Source organism: Salvelinus fontinalis, chromosome 25 (genome assembly GCF_029448725.1).
Source record: "Salvelinus fontinalis isolate EN_2023a chromosome 25, ASM2944872v1, whole genome shotgun sequence".
Taxonomy (NCBI): Eukaryota; Metazoa; Chordata; class Actinopteri; order Salmoniformes; family Salmonidae; genus Salvelinus; species Salvelinus fontinalis.
In genome coordinates this window covers 19006238-19029845 of record NC_074689.1, presented here as the reverse complement: position 1 = coordinate 19029845, position 23608 = coordinate 19006238, and the positions used below count along the sequence as shown (strand labels likewise).

Here is a 23608-nt window from a genome sequence, read left to right as displayed (position 1 = left end):
AACTGCCTGTTACTCAGGCCCAGAAGCTAGGATAGAAAACACTCTAAAGTTTCTAAAACTGTTACATTTATGTCTATGAGTAAAATAGAACTGATATGACAGGCGAAACCCCGAGAACAAACCACCCCCCCCAAAAAAAATTGGCCTACCACTTTCTTCAATGACTATCACTTTTATTATAAGGCCAAGTCCTCCCAGATTGCAGTTCCTAGGGCTTCCACTAGATGTCAACAGTCTTTAGAAAGAGTTTTAGGCTGGTTTCTGGAAAAATGAGCCAGGAATTGTAGTTTTTATAGGTGGCTCCCATTTTGGCTGTAGTGTTTCCAAGAGCGTGGAAGAGAGCGTGTTCTTTGGTATTTTGCTTCGGTAAAGACAATAACGATTCTCTGTCTTAAATTTTATAGTTTATTTACGTATTAGGGTACCTAAGGTTTGATTATAAATGTTGTTTGACTTATTTGGAAAAGTTTATTAGTAACGTTTGGGTTTCATTTTGTATGCATTTTGATGGAGGGAAACTGGGTGGATTATTGACTGAAGCTCGTCAGCTAAACTGAGTTTTAATGGATATAAAGAAGAAGATTAACAAACAAAAGGACCATTTGTGATGTAACTGGGACCTTTTGGAGTGCCAACAGAAGAAGATCACCAAAGGCAAGGCATTTTTTATATCGCTATTTCTGACTTCCGTGTCGCACCTGCCTGGTTGAAATATGTTTTTCATGTGTTTGTGTGCGGGGCGCTGTTCTCAGATAATCGCATGGTATGCATTCACTGTAAAGCCTTTTTGAAATCTGAGACAACGGCTGGATTAACAAGAAGTTAAGCTTTATTTTGATTTATTACAAATTTTGATTTATTACACTTGTGATTTTATGAAAGTTAAATATTTATAATACTGTAGTTTGAATTCCGCGCTCTGCAATTTCACCCGGATGTTGGCCAGGTGGATTCAATTGTTTTTTCCACTCATCAAACTTTTTAAAATATTTTTTTATTTAATCTTTATTTAACTACAGTAGGCAAGTCAGTTAAAATCTTATTCACAATGACGGCCAAACCCGGACGACGCTGAGCCAATTGTGAGCCGCCCTATGGGACTCCCGGTTGTGATTCAGCCTGGAATCAAACCAGGGTTTGTACTGACACTTCTAGCACTGAGATGCAGTGCCTTAGACCGCTGCACCACTCGGGAGCCCAATCTACACACAATACCCCATAATGACAATTTACAAATGTATTAAAAATAAGAAACTGAAATATACATTTACATAAGTATTCAGAGCCTTTACTCTGTACTTTGTTGAAGCACCTTTGGCAGCAATTACAGCCTTGGGTCTTCTTGGGTATGACGCTACAAGCTTGGCACACCTGTATTTGGGAAGTTTCTCCCATTATTCTCAAGATATCCCCTCAAGCTCTGTCAGTTTGGATGGGGAGCATTGCAACACAGCTATTTTCAGGTCTCTCCAGAGATTTAGCTGTGCCACTCAAGGACATTCAGAGACTTGGCCCAAAGCCACTCCTGTGTTGTCTTGGCTGTGGGCTTAGGGTTGTTGTCCTGTTTGAAGGTTGAACCTTCACCCCAGTCTGAGGTCCTGAGCACTCTGGAGCAGGGTTTCATCAAGGATCTCTCTGTACTTTACTCTGTTAATCTTTCCCTTGATCCTGATTAGTCTCCCAGTCCATGCCGCTGAAAAACCTCCCCACAGCATGCTGCTGCCACCACCATGCTTCACCATAGGGATGGTGCCAGGTTTCCTCCAGATGTAACATTTGGCATTCAGGCCAAAGAGTTCAATCTTGGTTTCATCAGACCAGAGAATCTTGTTTCTCATGGTCTGAGAGTCCTTTATTTGCCTTTTGGCAAACTCCAAGCGGGCTGTCATGTGCCTTTTACTGAGAAGTGGCTTAAGTCTGGACACTCTACCATTAAGTCCTGATTGGTGGAGTGCTGCAGAGATGGTTGTCTTTCTGGAAGGTTCTCCCATCTCCACAGAGGAACTCTGGAGCTCTGTAAGAGTGACCATCGGGTTCTTGGTCACTTCCCTGACCAAGGCCCTTCTCCCCCAATTGCTCAGTTTGGCCGGGCGGTCTGCTCTAAGAAGAGCCTTCTTCAACCTCTCCACTATGTCCTCATTCACCCTTCCCCCTCCTTCAAACTCCCCACTATGTCCTCATTCACTCTCCCCCTTCAAACTTCCCACTATGTCCTCATTCACCCTTTCCCCTCCTGCAACCTCTCCACTATGTCCTCATTCACCCTTCCCCCTTCTTCAAACTTCCCACTATGTCCTCATTCACCCTCCCCCTTCTTCAATCTCCCCACTATGTCCTCATTTACCCTTCCCCCTTCTTCAATCTCCACACTATGTCCTCATTTACCTTTCCCCCTTCTTCAATCTCCACACTATGTCCTCATTTACCCATCCACTTCTTCAATCTCCCCACTATGTCCTCATTTACCCTTCCCCCTTCTACAATCTCCCCACTATGTCCTCATTTACCCTCCCCCCTTCTTCAATCTCCCCACTATGTCCTCATTTACCCTTCCTCCTTCTTCAACCTCTCCACTATGTCCTCATTCACCCTTCCCCCTCCTTCAACCTCCCCACTATGTCCTCATTTACACTTCCCCCTTCTTCAACCTCCCCACTATGTCCTCATTTACACTTCCCCCTTCTTCAACCTCCCCACTATGTCCTCATTTACACCTCCCCCTTCTTCAACCTCCCCACTATGTCCTCATTTACACTTCCCCCTTCTTCAACCTCCCCACTATGTCCTCATTTACACTTCCCCCTTCTTCAACCTCCCCACTATGTCCTCATTTACACTTCCCCCTTCTTCAACCTCCCCACTATGTCCTCATTTACACTTCCCCCTCCTTCAACCTCCCCACTATGTTCTCATTTACACCTCCCCCTCCTTCAACCTCTAAACTCCCTCCCTTTTTTATTTGTTCACCCTTATTTAAGGCTCCTTTCTCACTCTCTCTATCTATCACCTCGCTCAAGAAGCACTGTGTGTGTACTGTATGTGTGTGCACGTGTGTGTGTGTGTGTGTGTGTGTGTGTGTGTGTGTGTGTGTGTGTGTGTGTGTGTGTGTGTGTGTGAGAAAGAGAGAGAGAGAGAGAGAGAGAGACGAAGGATGATTTTACTGCTCTCCTAACAAACACAAGCCAAAAGGTAATTTGAGAGGCTGATTGCATTCTTGAGATTGTGTCTCAGTTTACCGTCACAGAATTATATAAGTCAGATATCAGTCTCATCTTTCAATTTTCACCATGGTTACGCCTCTGTGGGGGATCAGTGATGGGAATAACAAAGTCAAAAATATTAGCATGTCAACAATAGGAATCAATTTGACTCTGGGATGCACACATACAGTAGTAGACACAACATTGCATTTAAATATGAACAGCAAAACCCCTATACGTACTATATAGGTTTTTTGAAAGAAACTGTCAGAAGTTCATCTGGGCACACACTCATTTATCAGTGTTTGATTAGGACAATGATAAGGCTTACTTAATAAGTCTTCTTACACTATAGAATGGGTTATTACATTCTAGAACAGGCTTCTGATATCGTAACTAAAGGAAGCCTAGCAAGCATCTAAAAGGGAAATCCTGTTTACTTGATCTGTGACAGTTTTAATGGGGAACACACTGGATAATTTCTCTGGGGAAATAGATTCAACCTCTTGCTAATTGAAGGAAAATGAGGAAACATGGATAGTTATGGGACAGTAAACTGTTTGGATACAGGTAACCTACTTTTTGAACTGATTCATTTGACAATGAGATGAAAACATCATGACTGGTTGTGTTCATGACACATTCAAAGGTAATACATTTTTTTGAATGACATGTCTTTACTATAAAGCCCATAACAAATTCACACATAGGAGGTCTGTATAATTGGCACTTTCAATTGAATTTACTGCTATATGCTTATACCCTTTTATAAAATTCTGACCTTGAATGCAAACACTGTAACAAGACTTTTGGAATCAATTTATGATGTATTTGAACAGGGAAATGTATCAAACCTAAGCTGAAGCATTTCATGCGTTGAACCATCATACTTATGTTTAAAAAACACCTTGCATCGATTAAGGTTCAAAATGTTATGGCCCCCCTAAACTGGGTCTGTGCCTCACCTTGGCCACCCGATTCAAAATGTTCTGGACAAGCCACTGAATGTAACAGAAACTTAGACACAGGCATAATAAATGATTAATATCTTAAATAATGGACTGATTTGATTAGGGGAGTTAAATTAAGGTGTGGTATTGTTTATTGACTTTTCCTCTATTGCATAGCCACTTGTGTTTAATGTTGCAGGCATTTCTATTTCAGACCAGGTCTCTGGTAACAAATAAACACTAAACTTGATTTGAAGAATCTGGAAGATGAAAGTTAGAAAACTCAAAATTAGCAATAACGACCCACACAATTATTTCCTATTGTTTATAGATTATCATTCTAATTTAAATCAGTGGTTCCTCCTTTAAAAGTTGTGTCATACTGCGGCACACCTTGTGTGCTGCCTCAGCATTCTGTGGCACGTAATTTCATTCTTAGCCATTTTTTCTGTTACTGCAAGTTATTCGTTGTTTGACCACCAGAGGGCATCTTTGAGAAGCATTTGAGAGTCTTCAATATTGCAGACCCGCGGGAGACCGGGGTTCAATCCCCCAATGGGGAGGAAGGAGTAGGCTGTCCGTGTAAATAAGAATTAGTTCTTAACTGATTCCATATGTGATATTTCATAGTTGTGAGGTTTTCACTATTATTCTACAATGTAGAAAATAATGAAAGTATAGAAACCTCCTGGAATGAGTAGGTGTGTCCAAACATTTGACTGGTATTTGCGTAATATTTGCGTAAAATAATAAATTAATTCGTTTAATATTATGGTGTTTCTATTCCATGAAAAACACAAAACCCTCTGGGTAAATTCAGACCTTTTCACTCAAGGAGCGCACACTGGACGTTCGGGCATAGGCAGTCAAGCACCCAAGCAAACGTAGGCTAGCTTGCTAGCTACTTCCAGGCACAAATGAGACCACTCTGACCATTTTACTCACCCTAGCAGAGCTGGTTAGGCAGTTTTCGTGTTAACCAGAGCGTTGTTGACTGTAACTGTGCTGCACGAAACAATTTAATGACGCTTTTTTGCCGACATTTACTGACACCTCGCCAGCTATGGCATATCGGAATGTTCCAAATACCTGTGCACATTTTGGTTTTTGCCTTAGCACTGCACAGCTGATTCAAATGATCAAGTCGTCATCAAGCTTCAAGTGGTATTTATGTCTAGTAATGACATCTTTTATTGTTTGTCCTCATGTCTCTGTTTTTCAGCATAAAGTACTATTTGGCCACTTAGTGTGGACACCAGGTGAGACCACACACACACAATAACAGTCTCTCTCCTTCACTTCATCCCTCTCCCCCTTCTCCCTAAATCCTCTAGGTCATATCAGCTGTTTCGGTGAACCCCTCCCGCATCTGAACTGGCTGACACAGAGGGCACAGCATGATCATAGGTGAGAGGTCAGGTCAACAGGAATTATTATTATAGAGATGCTTTACATTGAAATACAGATAGAGATGTAGTAGTCCCAGAGTTAATGATCCAAGAAGATCAGTTTTGCATTTCACCTCCTGATGATTATGATGACTGACCGTGTTAAAACAAAAAAAACAAGGCTTAATCATGCTCTCTCTCTATACATCTGTCTCTCGTCTGCAGGTATGTTTTGATGTGAGAGAGGAAGCCAGTCCCGTCATCGCCACCTCACCCGCTCTTAAGATAACCTTCGGGCCAACTGGGGGCCCAAGGCTGGTTAGGAGACACCGCTAGAGACACTGTAATTGTGATGAACTGAGAGAATATTAGGGTAGCACTGTAATTCATTAATCATATGCTGTCTGCCTCTGTTCTTACCTCTTTCCCTTTGTCCTCTACACCTCTCCCACCTCGTCTTTCTTCCTCGTTTTATGATGCACACATATGTGCATTGAAGTACAGATTGAACTTGTATTTATAATATAATATTACAATTATTATAATTATAATGCATGTATTATGTATTTATGACACCTGGATAATGAACTTCTTTCAATAAAGCGTTTCACATTCTCCACTGGTTGAAATTAAGTATCTCATTGAAATACTATCCTGTGTCCTCAGATTAATGCAGATGAAGGGACTTAGATATGCATCATTTTCTTTCTTTCTGTATATATGAATTACAAATCACCCTTTACTTAAATCATGTTTCTAGTCTAATGCATAGTTACAATGTGTAATCATTGATGTCCCAGGAGCAGGAGTGGTAAACACTGTTGAAGTGTATAATTGTAATACATACATGCAGACACAGCATCATTCAAAGAATGCAGTTTGATACACCTGGTATTGAATATGACTGAAAAAAAATGTCTCAGAGATTCATACCTGAACCACACCTTTATTTGGCATGGAAGAGTACATGATCAGTGAATATATTCAATGTACAGGCTACAATGTGGGGATCTCATGCGTGGTAATAACTACAGTACATGTACAGTATATAGGACTTGCATCTTTGGCAAAATAAAGTTATTATATTATATTCAATCCATAGGCTTCATTAATGTCATTCAGACATGAAGTTGATTCAACAACTATGATAGCTGAGGTTCATAGATTGGTATGAATATTAGTTCAGAACCTAACATTTTGGGGTTCATACACAGATCGGCTACATACCGTAGCTTGCTACATATCCATAGGCATACAGTTATTTTTATCCTCCACTACACAATAAGCAAGTAAATAGTTAGCTAACATTAGCTATGTTACTTCAGCTACATTGCATGGCAAGGCAAGCTTACACAATTGTACATTCAATTTGCAGTAAATGCTTTAGCTAGCTAGATTCTTTACATCCACTGTTTCCCACGATGACAGCCTGGTTTTCTGGTTTTCTCAGGAGTCCCTAAAACATTAAACAACACAAATTACAATGTCATACTGTACTCATGTCATAACACCAGCAAGCTAGCTGGCTAATGTTAGCTAGTCAGTTAACTTTCTAAATCGCGATTTTCGTAAATTAACTTAATGACAAAAAAAAGCACAATCGTTTGTTTCTACATTAACTAACATATTCCTCTCAATTGTACAATTTTATCTTGACTCGTTATGATGTTATAACTACTTACATCTGCTTCCCCCGTAATGTTTTGTCAGCCATCATTGTTGAAGAAAGTCACCAGGGACGGGTGGCTTGCGTCAAATTCGTCATTGGAACCACTCGATATGATTGGTCATATAAAAACCTTGGGACCCAATTGCATAATGAGTGCTCTAACTCCTCCTTGTGGTGGTCTGGAGCAATGAAGCTGTGACGCTGGGTACCTCTAAGTGCCGCGGTGCAAGCTCGCAACTTTTAAAGGAGGAACCTTAAAAGTGTGTGTGTGTAGTGCAGTGGTGTACTGGGAGCAGAAATCGGCCCTGGCATTTCTAACACAACAGACATATTCTCCCCCCAAACCAGATCATTAATTTCCTCGAGACCCCCACATGGCCCATTCTTTTCCTTGAGCCCCCAACACTAGCCTATTTCTTGAGGCCCCCATTATTAGCCAGACTGGGCTAAAAATGGACCAGCCCATCTGGCATTTACCCGAAATTCCAGGTGGCCAGTCCGCCCCTGTGTGTGTATTAGCTACAGAAGGTTCAAAGCAGAGCCCATGGGGGCTCAAGTCTCAGAATTTCCTATGACATCTCTGGACTAATGACTTCTAGTTCCACCCGTCACCAGTGGAGATATCGTCACCTTATTTCACCACAATATTGTCCGTTCCCCCTTACGGACAGACCGATCGTTAACTAGTACAGGATTGCACTCCTGTGGCATAACCTATCGAGCTGTGGCTCCTGATACACACACACAATCCCCCCCTCTCTCTATCCCCCTCCCTCCCCCTCTCTCTCTCTCTCTTTCTCTCTCACTCTCCCTCTCTCTATACTTATTCGATCTAACGTCTCCTTTACTCTCACCCCTGAAGCTTGAAACACACCAGGTGTTAAATTGGCTAAATCTGAAAACAAATATTCCCCCTAGCAGTCCATCTCTGTTTGGCCTATCTCATCTCCTCTCTGTCCATTAGTAGTAGAGGATAACACAGACAGAGATGCGAGTTATCAGGGATGAACCCACCCAGGTGTGCAGACAGGGGTGCTGTCAAGAACTTAAAAGGGTTCTTCGGCTGTCCCCATAGTAGATCCCTTTTGGTTCAAAGTATAACCGTTTTGGGTTTTCTCTCACTCTACAAAAATGGTTCTACCTGGAACCAAAAAGGGTTTTACCTGGAACTAAAAAGGGTTCTGCTATGGGACAGCTGAAGAACCCCTTTGGACAATTTTTTCTAAGAGTGTGGGTTCAAACAGGCCTGGGGTGATTTTATTTATGCGTGTTATTTATTAAATCAGACAGGATAGTGTTGTACTTTAACATGTCTTTGCACAGTCATTTGGACACAGGGAATGGGAATCGACTGATTAGTCACTAAACCAACTAGAGGATGCGTTTATTAATCTCTTTGTCACGATCGTGTGGATGATTGACGGACCAATACGCAGCTTTAGGAAAATAAGCCATCTCCTTTTTATTTACGAAGACGGAACACGAAACAAAAACACTAAACAAAACAAGAAAACGATCGTGAAGCTAAAACAACGATGTGCACACACTGGCTACAAACGTATCACATAGACAACTACTCACAACCAATGAGAGCCTATGGCTACCCTAAATAAGGCTCCCAATCAGAGACAACCGAAATCAGCTGTCTCTAATTGGGAACTCATTCAGGTAACCATAGACTCTCCTAGACAACTAAACATACATAGACAACACTAGACACATGTACTCCACACAAACCCATATACTATACCCAACAACCCCTTTACCATAAAAACACCCAAAACCAACAAAACACAAACATTCCCCATGTCACACCCTGACCTAACTAAAATAATAAAGAAAACAAAGAATACTAAGGCCAGGGCGTGACACTCTTTTTCTATCTCTCTTCCCCCTATCGTCTCTCCCCCCCCTTCTCTGATAAAAACACTTAGCTAAGCCCACTATATTTAGCTGGCCAATTCTGATAATGCATTAAGGCCATTTTGACTAAAACATATTTACCTGGCTCAGCAGATCATTCCTGATGATATTATCTAACATGGTAACTGGCAGCAAGCTGTCAATTAATTGTCCTTTTCTCCTCAGGACAGGTGCTTTTTCATGACTTGAAAATCAATGAAAGAACCTATCACTTTGGTACTGCTAGAGTCAACTTAGGTGAGCCATTACACTAATTATACTGTAAGATAATATAAAGTAAATATACAGGTGTGGGTACAGTGCTTTAGTGAATGCGTTAGGGAGTGCTACAAACATCAGTCAAAATCACAATCGTGATCCACCTCAAAAACACAATTACATGCTACTCACAAACATTTCCAAGGGGAGCACTTCAGTGCATTTGAAGGGCTTGACGGAAAAATGAAACATCTGAAAAGATTTAACAACTATTTGAAAGGGGAAGTCATTCTTCTTTTGTTTCAGTTATTGAATCTCTCCCTAATCTTTCTTACCTGTGTTAACCTCAGTTTACCTGGTCAAAAAGGAATCTCTAGTAGTCAGACATGCAGGAAATGAATTAACATGATGGGCTTTATAATCCGATGTATAATCCTAACCTGTGTTACCTCTGTGGAAATAGTTTGACAGTGAAAACATCTGACAACAGGATTGGGGGATAAGATAACCCTGTGTGTTTGTGTCTATAATCTCAATAACCAGGTTTCCATCCAACATATTCATCCGAGTAAAGTACATATCGGATAAAGAAATGTCATGACTGTCCTGATGGAAACAGAACATTTGTCGGTAAACTTTCTAAATATCGACAAAACGAAACACGCTAGACTAGGTGGGTTGTCTTTTGTATCTGTCAAATTAATTATGTAGGTGGAAACGCTTTTACGCGCAAATATTGATAGAATAAGCATCATATCGAACTAAACTTGGAGTCACAGATGGGATGTTGTGTGGTCCTACCACTACGACTTGTCGAGAAAGCATGCATTTTATTAAGCTACAAGTTATGATGAACTTGAAAGTGCAAGGTGATGAGCTTGATGCTCATTTCCAATAAATATCGAGGGTCTTATTCTGGTGACATGATCATCTATGCTTGGCTGCAGTTTGACAAAAATAATCTTGCTCTTTTGTCCATAATTATCTCATCATGTAGGCTATACCCGCACTGTATCAGCTAGCTGTTGGCTAGAGCACACGTGTAAATATCAGAGTGGGCACACGCTATTTAAAACAAATGTTTATATTTTTTTAACATCAGTAGATTTGAAAATGCAATGGAAACCCATTTAACTTCTATTTTTTATTCGGTACATGGGAATTTAACTGCAAAAGGTATTTTTATGTGCACAACATCATCACGCACAGTCTTTTATCCTCAACAAGACAATATGATGGAAACGCATGTCTGATGAGAAAATGCACATTTTGTTTTTAAGCGGATTTTTGAATTTTAACATGAAAATCTGTTGCCATTTACTGCCCGGTGTGTTTAACTTGTCTAAAGTACGGTATCTTTAAAGCTAATTATTTATTTTTTTTATTTGTATTTTTTCTAGTTGAGTATATTATTTATATTGTTTTGTTTTGTCTTGTGTGTAAAAATGAATAAACAGAGTTTTCCATTTGGATGGAAACCTAGCCACTGTGACAGCTTGATGTCTCTCTTTCCACTTTTTAAAGGCTGGGCAGCAACCTTACAGAGAAGCTGCAATGAGCAATGTGACATTTAATGTGCATTCAATGTTTTAGACAACGCTCAATTGGTGTTCACTCATTGTGCGTTCAATGTTCACTCGCTCGCTGGTGGCCACAGCTTTCTGCTCGTCTGGTTTCTGACAGATATTATGACATCATTTAGAAAACGGTCAGTACCCTGAGGGGAAAATGACTGTTGTATCATGGGAGATTTAAATGACAGAGATATCTCCCACAGGATCTTTGGCTGTCACTTAACCTGCTGCTAGCACGCTAGTGTGCTAGCATGATAGTCTGCTAGTCTGTTCCCATTTAGCCAACTCCTCAGTGTTATCCTGCATGACATATGTACATTACATACACGCCATACATGACAACATATACATGGTAGAGATAACGTGTTATAATGAAAATCAACACCAACCTTTGTGTTGTGGGAAGGTGTAATGTACTTTTCTTCAAAGGCGGTCTATATTGTAATTCTTGATTCAAGAACCATTCGAAAGTCTTGTTGCTCTCTCTGACATCCGCCATTCAAAACTCATCTTTAGTGGTAGACCTATGGTCCCTACTGTCTCAGAGCAGACTGACATATCGACTAGAGCTGCTTCCATTGACGTCAACTCCGGCCTCATACATAAATACTCGGCAACTCCCCTCTCTGTCCATACCTCAGTTGGCTGCAAGTCCAATCAGACCAACAGAGAGAGAGGAGAGAGAGAGAGAGAGAGAGAGAGAGAGAGAGAGAGAGAAAGAGAGAGAGGAGAGATGAGAGAGAGAGGAGAGAGAGAGAGAGAGAGAGAGAGAGAGAGAGAGAGAGAGAGAGAGAGAGAGAGAGAGAGAAAGAAAGAAAGAAAGAAAGAAAGAAAGAAAGAAAGAAAGAAAGAAAGAAAGAGAGGGGAGAGAGAAGAAAAGGAAAGAGGAGAAAAGGAGTGAGAGAGAGAGAGAGAGAGAGAGAAAGAGGAGAGAGAGAGAGAGAGAGAGAGAGAGGAGAGAGAGAGAGAGAGAGAGAGAGAGAAAGAGAGAGAGAGAGGAGAGAGAGAGGAGAGAGAGAGAGAGAGAGAGAGAGAGAGAGAGAGAGAGAGAGAGAGAGAGAGAGAGAGAGAGAGAGAGAGAGAGAAAGAGAGAGAGGAGAGAGAGAGATCCCTGTCTCAGTAAATATTGATCTGTCCCAGTCTGTACCGTCTGTATTCTGAGCTAGATATCATTAATACAGGTGCAGTTTGTTTTAGCCTGGTTTATTGAGTGTCAAGAGGTCAGTGTTTATGTGTGTGGTCATCAGGGTTAAAAAGTGAAGGCTTTATAGGATTGTACTGTGAGCCCATAACACAGAGTAGTTTGTTTAGTTTCCATGTTTTAATGGACATGTACTGCCTGTCTCCTTATTGCAAAGTATACCAGAAAGCATTTGAACACCCTCACACTCCAAGTTAACCCCCTTAAATCATACACTTCCACTCACTGACACTAACAAATACGTTAGCATGCTCTTCACGTTTGACCTTACAGTAAAGTAAACTAGCACACAAGCAAGCTCTCCATCATTATCCCCTCACGTCACCCCCAACTCAACTCCCGCTGTCAATTAGTGGACTCCCTGTTGGCACAGTAACAAATAACTCCAGCAGACATCACCGCTGTTGCTGTTGATAGACTCCCAATTGATCTTAGTCCCTCTCCATCTCTCCCTTGCTCTCTCCCCCTCCATCTCGCCATCTCTCTTTCCTTCTCCATCTCCTGTACCTCCTCTCTTTCCTCCCCCTATTTCTTCCACTCAATCTGTCCTTATACCTCCCCTGTCTTTCACCTCTCTCCTCCCTCCACTTCTCATCCCCTCTGTCCTTCTCCTTCCCTCTCTCTGGTCCAGCTGATGCAGGCGTAGATACATTTACGTGGTGCCCAACACATTTCATTACTACCCTCCTCTCAGGGCATGACTGATGGTTGTCAGCAACGACAGACTTCATTAGTCCAGGTGAGATAGATGGCTACGGGCTGGCAGTCTATCATATGTGAGAGTGTAAAAGAGAGTGTTTGCGTGAGAGAGAGCGAGTCCGTCTGTGTGTGTACATTGAGGGAAGGTAAGGTGTTGTGTATGTGTATGTGTGTGTGTGTGTGTGTGAGTGTGTCTGTGTGCATACGTAGTATGACGTATGTAAGAGTGTGTAGATGCATGCAGCCGTTTGTCAAGTGTGTGCCCTAGTCATTACATTGCTGTCGTGCTCTCACATGGACACTAGAGTGCCTCCCCGACATCACTCCAAGGCCCGAAGGCCATATGGCCCCCTGTCCCCATCTAATAAGACTGGACTGCATCCATACAGAACATAGAACATACTCCATCCTACAGAGACGATCTATATCCATTACACATACATAACATCACACTGACACATCGCCAAGAGCTGGGAGAACAGTCATATTCAAAACCCTTTTAGCAGAATGATTCACATACAGTACATAGGGCTATGGGAGGATTAATTTCATACATCATAGCCTACTTTCCTACTTTATCATTGTAGGTTTGAGACTGCATCTTCCACGTGAACCGAGAGCAAGCATACATAATATGTCTGTTAGATGAGTTATGTCCACCTAGGTTTAGCCTTAATTGTTTATCTGCCATGATGTTTTCTGAAACAAAAATGGACAATTCAACTTTGACTACTTTGACTATGTGAAACCGATACATGAAAAAAAAAATATCAATTTACTAACAAAAACCTGTGGCATATTTCCGCTTCACCTTGATTTTTAGTGGCAGAAGCATTATACTGTACGTAACTGTGAGTACATTCTCTAAGATCCAAAAGCCCTAAATAATCAATATGTGTCCCTTGCAGTTGGGGATATCTTTGGATGTGGCGCAGTCAGGCCTGACTGCTCAGAGGGCTATAGAGGATAAGGGGACAGGCCTAATGATCCGATTGGAACTGAGCCCCTATTTGACTTTGTGCAAACTCAATTTCCTTCCCCACTGCAAGAAAAAGCCTGACCCCTGCACTTATTAAATAACTGCTTGTGCGTTGCGGACCAAAACAAAACAGAAAACCATGTCCAAACACATCATAATGTTGATATTACATGGATAAATACTCCTTCTAATACCCCAGATGGTGCCGTATTGTATGATTGCCGTCTTGCGCGCTCCAACCCAATTTTGCTAATTTGTTTTTAACATCATATACAGTACATGGTAGAGATAACGTGTCTTAATGAAAATCAAAGCCAAAATTAATGTATCCACTATCATTTCTTATCATTTTTTAACATCAGATCGTCAGTTACTAAGCTCCATTCCGAATTCAACTTCGACTCATCTGCCCTGGGCTTATTGTGTAATTCTGATCCAATTTTTTGGGGTTACCCAAGAGGAAATGCTGGCGAAAAAGAGGCAGGAAAGTCCTGGCGAGATTAAGGATAAGGGAAAACTGGCCACCTCTTCCCTCCATTCAATTGGCCACTTGATAATAAGATGGATGACATCCGATTTGCTATCAACAGGACTCTAGTAACTGCAATATTCTCTGCTTTTCTGAAACACGGCTTTCGGATAAGATACCCCCCATGGCTATCCAACTCGATGGATTCTCCATTCACCCAGCGGCCATTGGATTCAGGAAAATCAATGGGGGAGGGGTATGCCTCTTCATCAACAGAAAATGGTGTGCTGACTCTAGTGCAGTGGAAGTCTCCATCCACTGTTCACCCATCTTGGAATACCTCATGGTCCAATGCCAACCCTTCTACCTTCCGAGAGATTCCAGCTTTTATCGTGACTGCTGTATATATTCCACCTCAGGACAAGCTGGCACTTAAAGAACTGGATGCTGCTTTCCTTGTTGTCAGTGATTTTCATTCTGCATCATCAAGACACGTAATTCCCAATTTCAATCAACACGTCTCCTTCGCCTTCATTGATTACAGCTCAGCGTTCAACACCATAGTCCCCTCCAAGCTCATCACCAAGCTTGGGACCCTGAGACTGAACACATGACCTGATTTGTGAAATGCTTTAAAAACAGTAACCTCATGTGTCCAACGACTAAATATAGTACGATACAAAAACGTCTGTAGTTAACAAACGACAATGAGTTGAATAATACATTTGGCATATGTAGGCTAAGAACGGGTCACATAACAATAATATAGACTGAGTGTAAAAAACCAAACAGTGATTCCATGTCTATGTATATAGGGCAGCAGCCTCTAAGGTGCAGGGATGAGTAACCGGGTGGTAGCCGGCTAGTGATGGCTATTTAACAGCTATTTAACAGTCTTATGACCTTGACATAGAAGCTGTTTTTCAGTCTCTCGGCCCCAGCTTTGATGCACCTGTACTGACCTCACCTTCTGGATGGTAGCGGGGTGAACAGGCCGTGGCTCGGGTGGTTGATGTCCTTGATGATCTTTTTGGCCTTCCTGTGACATCGGGTGCTTTAGGTGTCCTGGAAGGCAGGCAGTGTGCCCCCGATGATGCGTTGCGCAGACCGCACCACCCTCTGGAGAGCCCTGCGGTTGCGGGCGATGCAGTTGCTGTACCAGGCGGTGATACAGCCCGACAGGACGCTCTCAATTGTGCATCTGTAAAAGTTTGAGAGGGTCTTAGGGGCCAAGCCAAATTTCCTCAGCCTCCTGAGGTTGAAGAGGCGCTGTTGCGCCTTCTTCACCACACTGTCTGTGTGGGTGAACCATTTCAGATCGTCGGTGATGTGTACACCCAGGAACTTTTCAGCTTCTCCACTGCGGTCCCGTTGATGTGGATAGGGCGTGCGCTCTCAACTGTTTCCTGAAGTCCATGATCTGCTCTTTCATTTTGTTGACGTTGAGGGAGAAGGTTGTGGAACGCTTTCGATACTGGCCCATGTTGACTCCAATGATTCCCACAGTGTCAAGTTGGCTTGATGTCCTTGGGGTAATGGTCCATTCTGTAGACACTTGTAACAACTATGTTGACACCAAATGTCATGCATTTACCCCAAACAGAATTTGTTCAGTGGCATATTTTTATATTATACTAAATATAGTACAAGGACGTGAATGGGTTAATGCAGATTACATTGCTCAGACAATAGAAACTCGATTCTTATGTGACAATCTCTGTGTGTTCTTTTGATATCTGCTTACATTGTTTGCAGAAAAGAAAGGGACAGTTCAGGATTTTGGGAATAAAGCCCTTTATCTTCTTCCCCAAAGAGAGATGAACTTGTGGATATCATTTTTTGTGTCTCTGTGTTCAGTTTGAAGGAAGTTGCCAACTAGCGTTTGAGCTAGGAGACTATGGGAACAGCTAGAACGCTAGCTACTAACGCTAGTTAGCATTGGCTCGCGAAACTACATCTAACTTCCTTCATACTGGACGCAGAGGCATAAAAATAGTATCCACAAGTTAATCTGTCTCTAGGGAAGTATATTGCCAACATCCTGAACTATTTCTTTAATATAACCCCAAAAATGACATAGTTTTGTAAACGTTGCATCATCTCTGTCTTGGGGTGGCCTTCACTTTACTTTGGAAGGTTTTAATCTAGAATCAATTAAATAATCCTTGGTCAATCCTTTCAGAGCTCCATACTAAAATTTCATATTTTATGATTTACCCTTCTCTGTCTTTTCCTCTAAATCATTACCATCTCAGTTTCTGGGATGTGTTTAAATCAATGGTCTTTAGGTAGCTATTCTGGCACAAATCACACTTTCGAAAACGATGATTTATGATTGGCTTTTAACAACCTTATCTTGTCTTATCTTGTCAGATGAAGTTGATTTGACTGACAGCAGCTTTAAATCTTTATCACAATATGGAGAGAAAAAAAATATATGGCTGTGAAGCTCAGCCAAGTCACCCGTGATACAGGTCAGTATTCGACGTCCATCCATGTCTGAGGGACGTCGGGAAATGCCGTGGAAACAGTGTACTAGGGGCAACAGTGAGTGTTAGGTTCAAGTAGATTTCACTTTTACTAAGGCATTAGGGGATGGCGGAATAGTGTAAACATCTGCCTCTCATTCCAAAGGTTGCAAATTCAAATCAAATGATAGAAATATATTTTAGAGAAAAAAATGTATGTCATCACAAACGTTAACCTTTACCTTAACCATTCAGAGTTAATGCATAACCTTAACCCTTACCTTAACCATGCAGAGTTAATGCATAACCTTAACAATTCAGAGTTAATGCATAACATTACGAATTTGGAGTTAATGCCTAAACTTAACCTTAAATACTTAGAAATTTGACTTTTAAGAAACATGGATGAAGGTCAAATTTTGATGTGAGACTGTGAGAGCTGGTAGATGAAGCTAATCCTTGTTGCTCGTCCAAATATTTATATATTCTTAATTCCATTCCTTTACTTAGATTTGTGTGCCTTGTGTGTGTTGTTGTTGGATATTACTGCACTGTTGGAGCTAAGTCAGAAGTTTACATACACCTTAGCCAAATACATTTAAACTCAGTTTCTTACAATTCCTGACATTTAATCATAGTAAAAATTCCCTGTTTTATGTCAGTTAGGATCACCACTTTATTTTAAGAATGTGAAATGTCAGAATAATAGTAGAGAGAAGGATTTATTTCAGCTTTTATTTCTTTCATCACATTCCCAGTGGGTCAGAAGTTTACATACACTCAATTAGTATTTGGCAGCATTGCCTTTAAATTGTTTAACTTGGGTCAAATGTTTCGGTAAGCCTTCCACAAGCTTCCCACAATAAGTTTGTGAATTTTGGCCCATTCCTCCTGACAGAGCTGGTGTGAAATGGCTAGCTAGTTAGCGGGGTGCGCGCTAATAGCGTTTCAATCAGTGACATCACTCGCTCTGAGACCTTGAAGTAGTTGTTCCCCTTGCTCAGCAAGGGCCGCGGCTTTTGTGGAGCGATGGGTAATGATGCTTCGAGGGTGGCTGTTGTCGATGTGTGCAGAGGGTCCCTGGTTCAAGGCGAGGAGAGGGGCGGAAGCTACACTGTTAAAATTATGTTGTTGACCCGGATCACTGGTTGCTGCAGAAAAGGAGGAGGTCAAAAGGGGGGGTGAGTGTAACCGATGTGAAATGGCAAGCTAGTTAGCGGGCTGTGCGCTAATAGTGTTTCAATTGGTGACGTCACTCGCTATGAGACCTTGAAGTAGTTGTTCCCCTTGCTCTGCAAGGGCCGCGGCTTTTATGGAGCGATGGGTAATGATGCTTCGAGGGTGGCTGTTGTCGATGTGTGCAGAGGGTCCCTGGTTCGAGCACAGGTAGGGGCGAAGAGAGGGGCAGAAGCTATACTGTTAAACTTGCTCACACACACTTTTTCAGTTCTGCCCACAAATGTTCTATAGGATTGAGGTCAGGCCTTTGTGATGGCCACTCCAATACCTTGACTTTGTTGTCCTTAAGCCATTTTGCCACAACTTTTGAAGTACGCTGGTGGTCATTGTCCATTTGAAAGACCCATTTGTGACCAAGCTTTAACTTCCTGTAACGGCTTGTGCTCTCCTCATCCTCAGATGAGGTGAGGAGAGAAGGATCCTCAGACCAAAACGCAGGCTTTGGGAAATAAGCCATCTTTTATTTAATAACGATGATGGCAAAACACGAAACGAAACAAAACACTTTAACAAGCTTACAAAATAACAAAACGACGTTGACGCAACCTGAACATAAACTTACATAACTAAACATAAACTTACGTACAGGAAACAGACGACATCGAAACGAAACAAACAAACGCTACAGTCCTATGTGGTACGAACATACATACAGACACAGGAGACAATCACCCACAAACAAACAGTGAGAATGCCCTACCTAAATATGACTCTTGATTAGAGGAAAACGCAAACCACCTGCCTCTAATCAAGAGCCATACCAGGCAAACCAAAACCAACATAGAAACAAATAACATAGACTGCCCACCCAAAACTAACGCCCTGACCATAAACACATAAAAACAACATAAAACAGGTCAGGACTGTTACAGTACCCCCCCCTCAAGGTGCGAACGCCGGGCGCACCAGCACAAAGTCCAGGGGAGGGTCCGGGTGGGCAGTTGACCACGGTGGTGGTTCCGGCTCAGGACGCTGTCCCCACACCACCATAGTCACTCCCCTCTTCTGTCTACCCCTTCCACTGACCACCCTAAAACTACTTTCCCCAAAATAAACAGCCAGCACCGGGACAAAGGGCAGCACCGGGACAAGGGGTAGCACCGGGACAAGGGGCAGCACCGGAACAAGGGGCAGCACCAGGATAAGGACCAGCACCGGAATAAGGGGCAGCACCGGGACAAGGGGCAGCACCGGGACAAGGGGCAGCACCGGGACAAGGGGCAGCACCGGGACAAGGGGCAGCACCGGGACAAGGGGCAGCACCGGGACAAGGGGCAGCACCGGGACAAGGGGCAGCACCGGGACAAGGGGCAGCACCGGGACAAGGGGCAGCACCGGGACAGAGAGATAAACCAAGACAGAGGGATAGATAAGAATATAGAGGTAGATAAAGATAGAGAGGGAGATCAGGATAGAGGGGCAACTCCGGACTGAAAGGCAGCTCCGGACAGAGAGACAGCTCTGGACTGATGGGCAGTTCTGGGTATCTAGCCTTTTCAGGCTGAAGGGCAGCTCATGGCTGACTGACGACTCTCGACGCTCATGGCTGGCTGACGGCTCTCGACGCTCATGGCAGGCTGATGGCTCTCGACGCTCATGGCAGGCTGACGGCTCTCGACGCTCATGGCAGGCTGACGGCTCTCGACGCTCATGGCAGGCTGACGGCTCTCGACGCTCACGGCGCTCTGACGGCTCTGGCTGCTCATGGCGCTCTGACGGCTCTGGCTGCTCATGGCTCTCTGACGGCTCTGGCTGCTCATGGCTCTCTGACGGCTCTGGCTGCTCATGGCTCTCTGGCGGCTCTGGCAGATCCTGTCTGGTTGGCGGCTCTGGCAGATCCTGTCTGGTTGGCGGCTCTGGCAGATCCTGTCTGGTTGGCGGCTCTGGCAGATCCTGTCTGGTTGGCGGCTCTGGCAGATCCTGTCTGGTTGGCGGCTCTGGCAGACCCTGTCTGGCTGACGGCTCTAGCGGCTCCTGTCTGGCTGACGGCTCTAGCGGCTCCTGTCTGGCTGACGGCTCTGTAGGCTCATGGCAGACGGGCGGCTTTGCAGGCTCATGGCAGACGGGCAGCTTTGCAGGCTCATGGCAGACGGATGGCTCAGACGGCGCTGGGGAGACGGATGGCTCAGATGGCGCTGGGGAGACGGATGGCTCAGATGGCGCTGGGGAGACGGATGGCTCAGATGGCGCTGGGGAGACGGATGGCTCAGATGGCGCTGGGGAGACGGATGGCTCAGATGGCGCTGGGGAGACGGATGGCTCTGGCCGGATACGGTGCACTGTAGACCTGGTGCGTGGTGCCGGAACTGGAGGCACCGTGCTAATGACAAGCACCTTCCTACTAGTGCGGGGAGCAGGGACAGGGCACACTGTACTCTCAAAGCCTACTCTATCCCTGATGCGAGGTACCGGCACTGGTGACACCGGGCTGAGGACAAGCACATCAGGATTAGTAGGGGGAGAAGATACAGTGTGTTCAGGGCTCTGGAGACGCACAGGTGGCTTAGTGCGTGGTGCCGGAACTGGAGGCACCGGGCTAGATACACGCACTACAGGGAGAGTGCGTGGAGGAGGAACAGGGCTCAGGATACGCACTGGTAGCCTAGTGCGTAGTGTAGACACTGTAGGTACTAGGCTGGGGCGGGGAGGTGGTGCCGGAAATACCGGACCGTGGAGGCGTACTGGCACTCTTGAGCATTGAGCCTGCCCAACCTTACCTGGTTGAATACTCCCGGTTGCCCGACCAGTGCGGGGAGGTGGAATAACCCGCACCGGGCTATGTAGGCGAACCGGAGAAACCATGCGTAAGGCAGGTGCCATGTATGCCGGCCCGAGGAGACGCACTGGAGACCAGACGCGTTGAGCCGGCCTCATGACACCTGGCTCAATACCCAATCTAGCCCTCCCAGTGCGGGGAGGTGGAATAACCCGCACTGGGCTATGCACTCGTACAGGAGACACCGTGCGCTCTACTGCGTAACACGGCGCCTGCCCGTACTCCCGCTCTCCACGGTAAGCCTGGGAAGTGGGCGCAGGTCTCCTACCTGCCCTTGGCCCACTACCTCCTAGCCCCCCCCCCAAGAAATTTTTGGGAATTACTTACGGGCTTTTTCGGCTTCCGTGCCAGACGCGTTCCCTCATAGCTCCGGTTCCTCTCCCCGGTAGCCTCTGCTCTCCTCAGTGCCTCCACCTGTTCCCATGGAAGGCGATCCCTCCCAGCCAGGATCTCCTCCCAAGTGTAGCAACCCTTTCCGTCCAAAACATCATCCCATGTCCATTGCTCCTTTCTCTCCTGTCCCTTACTCCGTTTAATTTTCCCTTGCCGCTTGGTCTTAGCGTGGTGGGTGATTCTGTAACGGCTTGTGCTCTCCTCATCCTCAGATGAGGTGAGGAGAGAAGGATCCTCAGACCAAAACGCAGGCTTTGGGAAATAAGCCATCTTTTATTTAATAACGATGATGGCAAAACACGAAACGAAACAAAACACTTTAACAAGCTTACAAAATAACAAAACGACGTTGACGCAACCTGAACATAAACTTACATAACTAAACATAAACTTACGTACAGGAAACAGACGACATCGAAACGAAACAAACAAACGCTACAGTCCTATGTGGTACGAACATACATACAGACACAGGAGACAATCACCCACAAACAAACAGTGAGAATGCCCTACCTAAATATGACTCTTGATTAGAGGAAAACGCAAACCACCTGCCTCTAATCAAGAGCCATACCAGGCAAACCAAAACCAACATAGAAACAAATAACATAGACTGCCCACCCAAAACTAACGCCCTGACCATAAACACATAAAAACAACATAAAACAGGTCAGGACTGTTACACTTCCTGACTGATGTCTTGAGATATTGCTTCAATATATCCACATAATTGTCCTCCCTCATGATGCCATCTATTTTGTGAAGTGCACCAGTCCCTACTGCGGCAAAGCACAACATGATGATGCCAACCCCGTGCGACATTGGTTGGGATGGTGTTCTTCGGCTTGCAAGCCTCCCCTTTTTCCCCCAAACATAACGATAGTTATTATGGCCAAACAGTTCTATTTTTGTTTCATCAGACCAGAGGACATTTCTCCAAAAAGTACGACCTTTGTCCCCATGTGCAGTTGCAAACTGTAGTCTGGCGTTTTTATGGTGGTTTTGGAGCAGTGGCTTCTTCCTTGCTGAGCGGCCTTTCAGGTTATGTCGATATAGGACTTGTTTTACTGTGGATATAGATACTTTTGTACCTGTTTCCTCCAGCATCTTAACAAGGTCCTTTGCTGTTGTTCTGGGATTGATTTGCACTTTCGCACCAAAGTACATTCATCTCTAGGAAACAGATTGCTTCTCCTTCCTGAGCGGTATGACGGCTGCGTGGTCCCATGGTGTTTATACTTGCATACTATTGTTTGTACAGATGAACATTGTAGCTTCAGGCTTTTGGAAATTGCTCCCAAGGATGAACCAGACTTGTGGAGGTCTACAATTTTTTTTATGAGGTCTTGGCTGATTTCCTTTGATTTTCCCATGATGTCAAGTAAAGACGCACTGAGTTTGAAGGTAGGCCTTGAAATACATCCACAGGTATACCTCCAATTGACTAAAATGCTGTCATTTAGCCTATCAGAAGCTTTTAAAGCCGTGACATCATTTTCTGGAATTTTCCAAGCTGTTTAAAGGCACAGTCAACTTAGTTTATGTAAACTTCTGACCCACTAGAATTGTGATACAGTGAATTAAAAGTGAAATAATCTGTCTGTAAACAATTGTTGGAAAAATGACTTGTGTCATGCACTAAGTAGATGTCCTAACCGACTTGCCAAAACTATAGTTTGTTAACAAGACATTTGTGGAGTGGTTGAAAATGACTCCAACCTAAGTGTATGTAAACTTTGGACTTCAACTGTAGAAGCACACGCATTTCACTACACACGCAATAGCATATGCTAAACACATGTACGTGACCAATACAATTTGATTTGATAAGATGACTATGTCTCATCTGTTTACAGTGGCGTCAACTCCTTTCATCTGTGTGTGTCTGCATGTGTTTCTGTGTGTCCGCGTGCATGCATGTGATCCCAGCTGTCATGGTGAGGGTATTTCCTTCCTCCTGTGCAGTCATCCCTCTCTCCTCTCCTCCCCCCTTTTCATCCCTCTCTCTTCTCCTCCACCCCTGCCCCATGGAGCAGAACACAGAGGTCTACGGGTTATCCAAGCTCACCACAAGGATCCACAGGAGGATACAGTCTGAGATGTGTGAGGCTTCTGCTTCTTATTACTGTGATGTGGAGGGTGTTCTATGAAGCCTAAATATCAATATAAGGTGGCACAGAGACTGCTATGATGAACTCTACAAGCCTCTGGCACTGACTACTGATGTCAGTACAGAATAGGAGGGAGTCAATAGTCCAGCTAGTTAATATGATACATATGTCAGAGCTGAGCTCTGTATCTACATTTACCATTTACTTATACACGAGGAAAGGGAGAGAGAGATATAGAGAGAGTAAAATAGAGAGGCAGGGAGAGAGGGAGAGAGAGAGAGAGAGAGAGAGAAAAATAGAGAGGGAGAGGATAATTGAGAGGGAGGGAGAGAGGACGAGAGAGAGGGTGAGCGAGAGGGGGGAAGAGAGGG

At 43.9% G+C, this 23608-nt stretch overlaps 1 protein-coding gene across 6 annotated transcripts in view; it reads right to left on the bottom strand.

The window, feature by feature from the left end:
- neto1l (neuropilin (NRP) and tolloid (TLL)-like 1, like) overlaps positions 1-23608 on the bottom strand; it is a 175530-nt gene that overhangs the window by 92255 nt on the left and 59667 nt on the right. The gene's annotated exons all lie outside the window — the stretch shown is intronic.